Source organism: Charadrius vociferus, unplaced genomic scaffold (assembly GCF_000708025.1).
Source record: "Charadrius vociferus isolate BGI_N301 unplaced genomic scaffold, ASM70802v2 scaffold15, whole genome shotgun sequence".
NCBI classification, from domain to species: domain Eukaryota; kingdom Metazoa; phylum Chordata; class Aves; order Charadriiformes; family Charadriidae; genus Charadrius; species Charadrius vociferus.
Window position 1 is genome coordinate 13,843,449 of NW_009650064.1, and position 10,192 is coordinate 13,853,640.

Below are 10,192 nucleotides of genomic sequence, written 5' to 3' on the forward strand. Positions count from 1 at the left end.
GTGTTTACCTCCCTGGTGGGAAGTAAATAAATGAAATATTTTAGATATAAACTATTCAGAAAAAAAAAAAAGGTAAGTAGTCTATAATGACTAGAAGTACAGGCTTCAGGGCTGTAGATGCTTGCTAGATTAAAGAATTCTTTCTTTAAAAAAAAAAAAAAACACAAATATAAACTCTCTGCTATAATTAAAACATAGGGCTAGACATGACTTATTTTCCATATTTGTACAGGTGTTTCTCTAATACATCTAAGCTTTACTGACCATACAACTTAGGCCCTGCATTCACAAAGAGCTGTGCATCATCTTAACAGTAAGTAGGAATCTCCTGCCTGTTTTACTGGCGCATTAACTGAGAATTCTAGTTTATCGTGTTTTTACTTTCTTGTAAGAAACCCCTTCACTACCCCACACTGTGACAGACTCTCAAGACATCCCTCCAGCCTGTCTGCTATACAACACTGACTTAGAGTCAGATAAAAACTGCCATCAGGAATTGCATTTTCTTTCTTAAGAGAATTATTATTTCTTCTATGTCATAGTAAGGAAACACAAACAGCCAGGGAATTTTCAAGATTATATTTTAGGGTCCACTTCTCTAAGGTCTCTAAGGTCTCTTGATCTTTAAGCAAATGCCTTGGTTTTCCCCTGTAAAAATGCTGTCTCATGTCAGGTAGTACTGACTTTCCAGGGAAGCATGATTTCTATATGAATGTTGGAAGGTGGACCAATTAACTTGGAACAGCAGGGAACTAACTACAAGAAGTTGTTGGTTAACCTCGAAGCTCAAAGGACAGTCTGGACAATTGTATCCAACGTTGCTTGTTCACAAGAGAAGTAAGACAGAAGCAAGACATACCCAGGAGGACTCACACTTCTTTCCACACTTTATCTGCCACCCTCCCTTAAGTAGTTAGTATTTGTAAGGCAGTTTAAAAACAATTTATTAGTGATACAGTTAGTTTAAAAGCTAACTACAAAAAACATTTTTGGCATTTTTGCAGTATGTTGGTACAGTTGGAGCAAATTTAAAATTTGGCTGAAGTTTTCTCCTAAGTAGCATCATGATGTACCAGTTGTGATAATATACTTTAGGTGTCTCTGTAAGAATAAATGATTTAGATATTGCATTTGCCAAGCTAGTGTTTTTCAGGTACCTTACTACCTCTTTACAGTAACATTAGCTGATAAAACATTACATTTTCTTGCCTTCAAATTTAATTTATTGTCTTCTAATAACCCATAAATACTTTAACAAATTTTTTTGCCTCTCTAAATCATTCCTGTTTCCAACTACTACCCCACTACAAGAAATTAAATATCACCACAACTGTTTTCTGCACTACAAAGCACCTTAATCTTTTCAGCTATACAAAACCTCCCTTCCTGCTATTGAAAACTATCTCTGAATTCACTCAGCATATGAGTTCAACTTTATCAAATAGTTTTCTTCTGTTTCTTGGTCAATGTATTTTGGCCCTTCCTTCTCAACACACCATTTTTCCATTCCCAGTAACCCCTCTGTGTATTTGTCTGTTTCCACTTAGAGGATTTAGGGGACAGCTAAAGGGAATAGCCATGTTTCAGTGAACCACTCCATTTTTCTTGGACTACTTTCCTATACTTTATCCTTTACACATTATTTAATCTTCCTTCAAACAATTATATCAAATCATTTTCTAATATTTTTCTGGAACTCCCTTCACCAACTGTTCTGAAATAATCTGCTGTTTGTGTGTACATGAACATGTTGGCATCTGAGAGACTGAATACATAGCATATAACCGAGAAAACGTTTGTGAAAATGCGAAAATGTCATGTGTGTTAATACTGTGCCATATATGTATAGAAGTCAGTGAACACTACTGGAGGAGGAAACAACATTATTTCACTTAACGTTGCAAGGCTCTTGAAAGCTATAAAAATACACAGAGAAAGTCTGAGCCTTAAATCACATTTATATACTTCTGCTATTCCTGAGATTCTGTATCCTCATCTGTGTTACCTGAATTCAAAGTTTCTGGTATTTCTCCAGTTCAGGCTGCTTAACATTAGTTAAGGGATCAGGTTATATATTAAATAAAAAAATAAATAATAAAAAAACCAAAACAAACTTCAATTTTCTTTAAAAATACATTCAATTCATTTTTATGTTATTTCTCTTTTTCTGCAGTCTCTCCTAGACATACCAATTTGTGAGGCACTTTTTAGATACAGATTCCATCGCAGGGCTTTGAATATCCTGAAAAAATTTGAGAGATTCCTTGACTTTGAATTTATCCTACATCAGAAAACATAAGTAGTGTCACAGTCAGCAGAGCCTCATTAGTCCCAGAAACCACAATAGCTGAGGTTTCAGTCAACTGAGAGTCTTCAGTTTGAGAAAGATCTATTATATGCTGTAAGTAACTGCCAAAGACACAGACTGTTCCCATTGTGAATTGAAGGGTTAAAGAATGCAACATTTGGACTGCAGGCTGTTGTATCTTCAAGAGATGTCCTCCTGCAATTACTTGTTTTATAGAGCCCTTGATAATTGGAGAATTAGTTGGCACTGCAACGAATAAAGGTCTGCAGGGGAGAAAAGTTAGCACTGGGAGATTGGATGATATGGTAATGAGCCTGCACCCTGGTGTTCTCCTTTTAGAGACACTGCAGGGACCTATGGGAACCCTGCTCTGTAAGGGTTTATTGAGAATTGGTGCCTCTTCTTCATAGCCAGAGCTATGAAAGATGATTGCAGAGAACCAGTCATGCCTGATAGTCCAGCCATTGTATACACCTGATGCTTGTTGGAAAAGAAGTTGGACAGGTGTCTAGTAATAGACTCAGAACTTACAGGGCCTTCAGGTGTCATATCACATGGAGAACTCCTGCTGTTTGACACCGTAAGTAACACAAAAAGTATTTGCCTTCTCAATCCGTTTTCTTTGCTGTAAAAGAGAGATTCCTGCAGTGCTCATAAGGATAGGAGAAATGTAAAGATAGCAGACATGCAAGGTATTCTACTTTTTCTATCGATATCCTATAGTAGTGAAGAATATGTGTTCCAACGCCTTTTCTTTCTGCTCTTGAATGTAAGTATGCAGCTCTGCAAATGTGGAAAATGCAAATTATTTTAGGATTATTTTGCCTGCTTACAGAACATGCTGTCAATTCTAAGTAGAGAACAGGAAAGGATATATGCATCTTATTAACAACTTTTTGGCTTTAGTGGAGGGAGATGATATATCCTTACCTGTTTTCCATGATATATAACAACTTACCAGTTTTTAAATGTCAAGATCAAAACAAAGAAATTCAACTGCAGGCTATTTGACTCTTATTTTTACTTCCTTCCCAATACTAATGAAAATAAATAATTCAGTTCTTTCAAATAATAGCAAGGTAACTACAACAGACAGCTAAGACACAAAATCCCTGGAATAATTTTCTGTCTTTCATTAATTACCCTTCGATAAATAGCACACTGTACAAGCACAAGGTGAAGTTTGCTATGTCATATGTAGCACGGTGATATGAAAATACTGGGAAGGTGTCACTATTAGCAATTCCTAAAATACAATCTTCCAAAAATGTTTCACCTTCATACATTGACCACAGCACTTAGCCAACTCAAAAGTGTTAAACAGCACTAGCTACTTCTCTATGAGGAAGAACTTCTCTTCTTCATCAACCTAAAATGAAAATTAAGTGCTATCTAGTAAGTGTCATAGGCTCTCAAGTGAAGCAGAACTACTGCATATCCTCATCAAAGGTTCAATGTTGATTCAGATTCTGTTCCTTTGATCTAAACATATCTCAAGATTAATTTCAGTTGCAAAAGTAAAAGGCTTATCTAGTATTTAAGGTTAAGTTTATCATTTAATCATTTGCATATTTAATCTTGTTTATTATTAAGTGTGAGCACTGTTTATTCAATTTGCTCCTCTCCCTGCTTATCCTACTGCAGAGAAAACCAATGATGCAAAAAAAAAAGACAGAAAGAAAAACAAAACTAGCACAGGATCATAAAATTTGCCAAATCACATGCTATTGAATGCCTCTTCTATCTGAAAAAACTCCTAATACCCTTTTAATCTTCATTAACATTATTCTTTTTTACAAGTACAGTACTAGATGTAAGAAGCACATATGAAGTACTTTGACCGCTTCTACTCTATGCATCAATGGAGTATTTAAATTTAATGTGTCCCTCTGAATGACAACTTGCTTCTCCTTAGTACTCAGTTACTTTCTCTGAAATTAAACAATTAATAAGCCAGGAGCTATATGAGCTATAAATTATTCATGCAAATGAACATTAATCAATTATAAAGAGATATAGGGAGAAAGAAAAAAAAAAGAGACAGCTATATCCTTTTAATATTAAATCTACTCTAGCCAAAATGTCTTTAAACAGATGTAATTTGCATAATAGTAATGCAAGCAAAGCTATATTATGGCTATTTATGTTTAAATATATATATTTATCAAACAAAATAAGAAATCCATGACCAGTTACCGATAACCAGATGGCAAGAAAAATATTACAGTTCTTTGCTCTGTGCATGAACAGAAAAGTGTATTAAAATTCCCCTAAATTATTAGTTTTACCAATATTTAAGAATCTTGTGTCTTGTATTCATACAGAAGTTAAAATACAGTCTGAAACTTTCCCAAGTTCTTTGGGAAATTTTCAGTGTTCACACACAAACACGTCAAATAATTTTCCTGACACTTATGAGAAGAAAGCAAGACAATGGGCACAGTCAAATTTTGGCTTAGCCATGACATGCAAAGAGATATGTGAGAAGCACAGAATGATTCTTATTTCTCGATTTAAGATAGATTTATTCCAGATGTGGGCATTTGTAGCCAGAAGGAGGCCAGAACCCTTCTTTTGCAAAAGTTGTTCTTTGTGAATAATGTGTGCAGTCATTTATACGAGCTTTGGAAAAGCTGCATATCTACATTTTTCTGGAATTGAAGTCCCAGGAATGCTACCACTATAGCAGATGTAACAATAAGGTCAAAGCAGGCAGGAAAAGGTACCCTCTATCTAGCAGTGCAGGAATACCTACGCCCTTATTATGGATCCAATATGTCACAGACGAGCCATCATTGTTTAATTTTCTGTCTCGTTCTCCATACTTTATCTGTGTTATTTATGTAAATTTTAAGCTCTTAAATATAAAACTGTCACCTACTTAATACTGCTACAATGCAAAACCTTCAGTCTTCTGGGACTCACAAAAAAGAAGAGTAAAATATTACTTGTAGTTCTCTAACAAAAAGAAAGAATTTTTAACAGGATCAAATCTTATCCTGGAAATTTATAGCTGTGTTCCACGTTAAAAAGTGTTCACTAAAATATAGATTCCAGTTGTCTGCACAGAGGGCCACTTCTTCTAACATCATTCCAGCATTAACCTCTGACAAAGACAATGTTTTATTTCGAAGGTTCTCCCAATGTCCCAATGAACTCCAAAAGAAACTCCTGCTTTTATTTGTAAACTCAGATTTTCCTTATTTTTTAACACCTTACACCTGGTTACCTAATCCTTTTCAGCATAATGAACAGGAAAAAATACCATGGTAAATTCATATTCATGCAGAATAGCTGCAGTAAAGCTATGATCTATAAAAGGTAAGCAAGCCAACTCCTGACAGTTTGTTTCATTAATCATTCATATTCAGGTCAACAATTTCCCTCTTTGCCAATGCTGTTTTACAGATTAATTTAATTAGTCTTAACTGCTTGAACCCAAGATTGTGACAAAATCCCTGGAAATTCTCAAGCAAAGACTAAACTCCATTCTGGCAGCACTTGGATAAAACTGTAAAAGTTCCAGGAACTGTTTTAGCCGACGTAGGGATTGTTATAGAAATAGTAGGAAGGGAACGGCACCTGTCTACAGTGAGCACAGGAAATGACTCTCACCAATACAAGAGAGGCATGGACATACTGGAGTGAGTCCAGCAAAGAGCCACAAAGAGGAATAAGGGAGTGGAGCATCTTTCCTATGAGGAGAGGTTGAGGGCACTGACTACCCGGTAACTCTGGTCCCTGACATCATCAGGAAGAAGGCTCAGAAGGATCCCCGGTGGAGGGGAATAAAGAAAATTAAGAAAACAGAGCCAGCCTCTTCTCAGTCGTGCCCATTGACAAGGCAGCTCAAATACTCTGTAATTCCATGATACTACAATTTGAAAACCCCTGCAAGCCAGCAACAGGGTTTGAATTCACAGTTTAGTATCATGTTCCTTGCAGTATGAACGCTTTCTATGAATGTTAACAAAAATATATAGTTGGCATCAACCTAATAATAAATTTTCTTGCAATTTATGGTAAAATGCACAGTTCTCTAATATGGGAAATATTAATTCAAAATATACCTTCCAACTATAATATAATAAAGTTATTGATACTGAGTAACAAAAACTGTGTTCAGATCAACTAAATATACAGAACAAAAGTAGCCAAAATCAATATAACTCTGTTTCAGTAAGCTTCAGCCAAACCAAATTTTAACTATTTCTTGAGGGTTGTTTTTATTCTTCTTTGTTTAAAAAAAAAAAACCTAAAACAATTCTAGATGGTAATTAAAGATGAATATGCCAAGCACTCACATCTGTCAAAATTGTATCAACCTCACCCACAAAGTAAAGGATTTTTCCATACTGCAGTACTGTTGATGCGGCAGCATGAAACAATTTAGCTGTACTTCTGCATGAGTAAAAGTTTGAGATAGAAAAATTATCAGTATTTGTTGTGTTCCCCCTCCATCATTACACACAACAGAATCTCTTAAAGACAGCTTTATTTTTATACCCACCACTAATCAGAACAGCAAAAATTCCTCAAAACCAAAAGGTCTTGTCAATCACAAGTATAAAGACAACAACTTGTTCACTTCTTTCATAGTCCAAAAGTTTCCAAAGCAAATTAGCATCTAGAAATAAGCATATAAATATCTAGAAACCAGCGCAGCATGAAATATAGTTTTAAAAGGTAGTATGTAGGAGAAAGAAAAAGGGAAAAGACAGGAAAGATAAGGGTAGGTAAATGAAAACTATACATAAACACTTCATGATTTGTATTTATTCTGTCTGCTGCTTGCTTACCAGAATTCCTTACGTATAAATGAACTGCCTATGAATAGGAATGTATATGAACACACACTGCAAAATACAGTGGAAGAAATTTCCAATGGAAGCAGTGTAGAAACCAAGATTCAACTAGTAAAAGCTACTATCTTTACATACCGGCTACCCAGATTCCACAGTTCTCTTCATGTAACATTCCACTGAATGTACTCTTCTTTCCATCTTTCAGATGGACTTAGAGCAGTCTGTATAAAACCGCAAAAAAATCTTAAGAGTATAAGGCCTCAAATATTTTCTATAACTGTACAGTGATAATACAAAAAAAAAAATATTTTATGAAAGTGTTTATATGGTTTCTATCAAAAAAAAGTAACGTAACTTACATTCTGACATGGATCGTCTTTATGAGAGAAAATAGTATATGATAGAAAATAGTATATGATAGAAACCTGATTAAATGACAAAAAGGCATTAACTTCTATGCTGTGAAAAGCAAAGGAAGCTACTGAAAGGAATAAAAATTTAAAAAAAAAAAGGCTCCAAGAAGAACCTGTTTAGAAAGGACGGAGCATATGGATTACCTATGAATTTAAAACTGCAGTGTATTATGAGATATTGAGACAAATGAGTAATAGTAACAGTATTGGCTAGAAATATTTGCTGTGTTGGGAAAGTGATGACAAAAAATTCACGTGATTATAAGATTTGGAATTCGATCCAGGAAATGTATAATGGAAAGTTCACCTACCTGCAGGAAGAAATAAGGAGTAGTCAAATACATCCAGATTACAAATCAAGAATAACCTCAGTGTAGAAAAGTCTTCTTTGGTAAGTCCTGAAAGAGGAATATTAACCGTAATCTTAATTGCATTTTGTCAATTTAACTTTTCATTCTTGTAAAGTCCTGGCAGATTTTCTGCTTTGTTTGCCACCAGGTCAGGAAGGCACCAGATCAGATATATACTGAGAGTACAGATGGCAAAGAACTGAAGCTCAGCTCTTACATTACATGAAAAAAAATAAATAAAAAATAGAAAAGAACACAAGGAAATGAGTGGACAAGACCTCATAATGGCCTTTTTGCAACATGGTAAGTGGATTTTTTACTGCTTTTCTTCCATGAGGAATTCTTTGAAGGACAGAGAAGGCAGGAATAGAGGCTTTTCACTTACAACAATAATTAAATTAAACCTAATCAAACCATTTTATTATTTTCTGCTGAAGGCCAATATATTTAGCATCCTTTTCCATGCATAATAAATTACATTAGCTCTAGGCATTTTGAGAATGTTGATTTGTTAAAGATGTTCATATATATTCAGTGACATTCTTTGTAATATCCAGGTAAATATAACCAGTTGAGTCGTTTTGGTTTTGAAAGGAAATAAAGTATTAAGTTCGTTTGGTTTAGTTAAAAGGTGAAAATTATTAATCTTCCCAGTGCAATGTCTTTTTCACACGAGACTTTGTTAAGGTCATTCCTACTGTATCATTCACATTGTCCCTTGCTGTAATTGTAACATCAGAGGCTTAACACCAGTCTTCATGTTTTCATCTGATTTCTTTAAAAGTCAGAATCTCCTCACAAAAAAAAAAAAAGTTTGGCAGTAAGGTTCCACAACTAAAGTAAAATAATTACTGACCAATAACCACAGTTCTAGAATGTAACCTTATTGCATGCACTTCAATTATGTAGTCATCTAATAGAATATTATATTCAGTTGTACAGATTGCAGTATTTAAATACCTTGCATAAAACATATCAGTACTAGTCATGAAAATAAATATTACTGACATAATTTCATTATATGTTGGAAATATTTTGCATATAAACAAAGTAGATGGAGTACAAACGTTTCTACTGACTACATATAAAACCAAGCACAAACTACCTACAGTACAATGTTGCTCTGCGAAGAAAGCATTACATTTGTATAAATAGATTTATACATCAGTCAACAATTACCACATAATGTAGAGGAGTTTTGAATCTCAAGTTTCACCCACCATAGTAAAAATTTCTTTTCATTTTACAGCAATAAGGCACACAAACAACAGGAACTCCACTTCGGTTTCTTCTAATTCCCTCTGTTGTGTCCAAGTTTTGACAATCTCATCTCCTGTTTCTGAGATTATCCAATACACTAATGAACTATGGGCACTACCTTCTGACAAAAGTTTACCATCAGTTTACCGTGCAACTTAGGCCCGATACCTGTTCAAGTAATTTAGATTCCAAAATTACTTATGAGCTCTTGAAAATCTTATTTCTGGCCTTCCTTCATGAGTTTTAAATCATGCCTGGTATGGCTATTAATTTTTTCAGTATTTTTAAAAATTAAGCTGGTAAGTTTCAAAATTTTCAGAGAGACTGCTACTATTTTAATGTATGCGATCTGTGGTAATGTTTTCTAGAGTATTAGTCATGTCTATGGAACAGTGTGAAAGAAGGGAATAAGAAATGAGATTCTGTAAATTTGGAAGAGTGAACCATGAATAACTTACAGTGAAACTGAGATACGATTTTCCTGAAGAGGCAGGTCTGGTTTTGTACTGTTGCATAAATATGTATGACAAAAACGCATTCTGTGTGATGTTTTGAGATATTTACACCTACACACTGAATTGTAACTCAGCCTAAATTGAATATATCACTATTTTTTGATTAAGAATTAATTTTGGATTAAGACCTGGTACGGTATTACTTGACAACTTCTTAAACCAACCTGCAACCCCAACAATCTAGAAATAGGGGTCCTAATGGGAATGTAAAAACATTAGCTAAATCAGTATGTAGCAACATGATTATAACAGAGATTTCTCATCAACTTCTCATTTATGTTATATTAACATCTGAAAAAGCTATTTAAACATTAAAATTAATACATCATAAAACAATAGAAATACTTCATACAAAATAGTTTTATTTGAATCACAACTGCTCACAATAGCTATGAATATCCCCATTCAAATTGCTACCATGAATACTGTATAAAATGAGAATAAACTAAAAGTAAAATTAGAATACTCCTTTATAAATTACTATATGTCAAGCTAACAAATGGTAGACTTGTCATATTGAACAACTAAATGTCTAAATTAT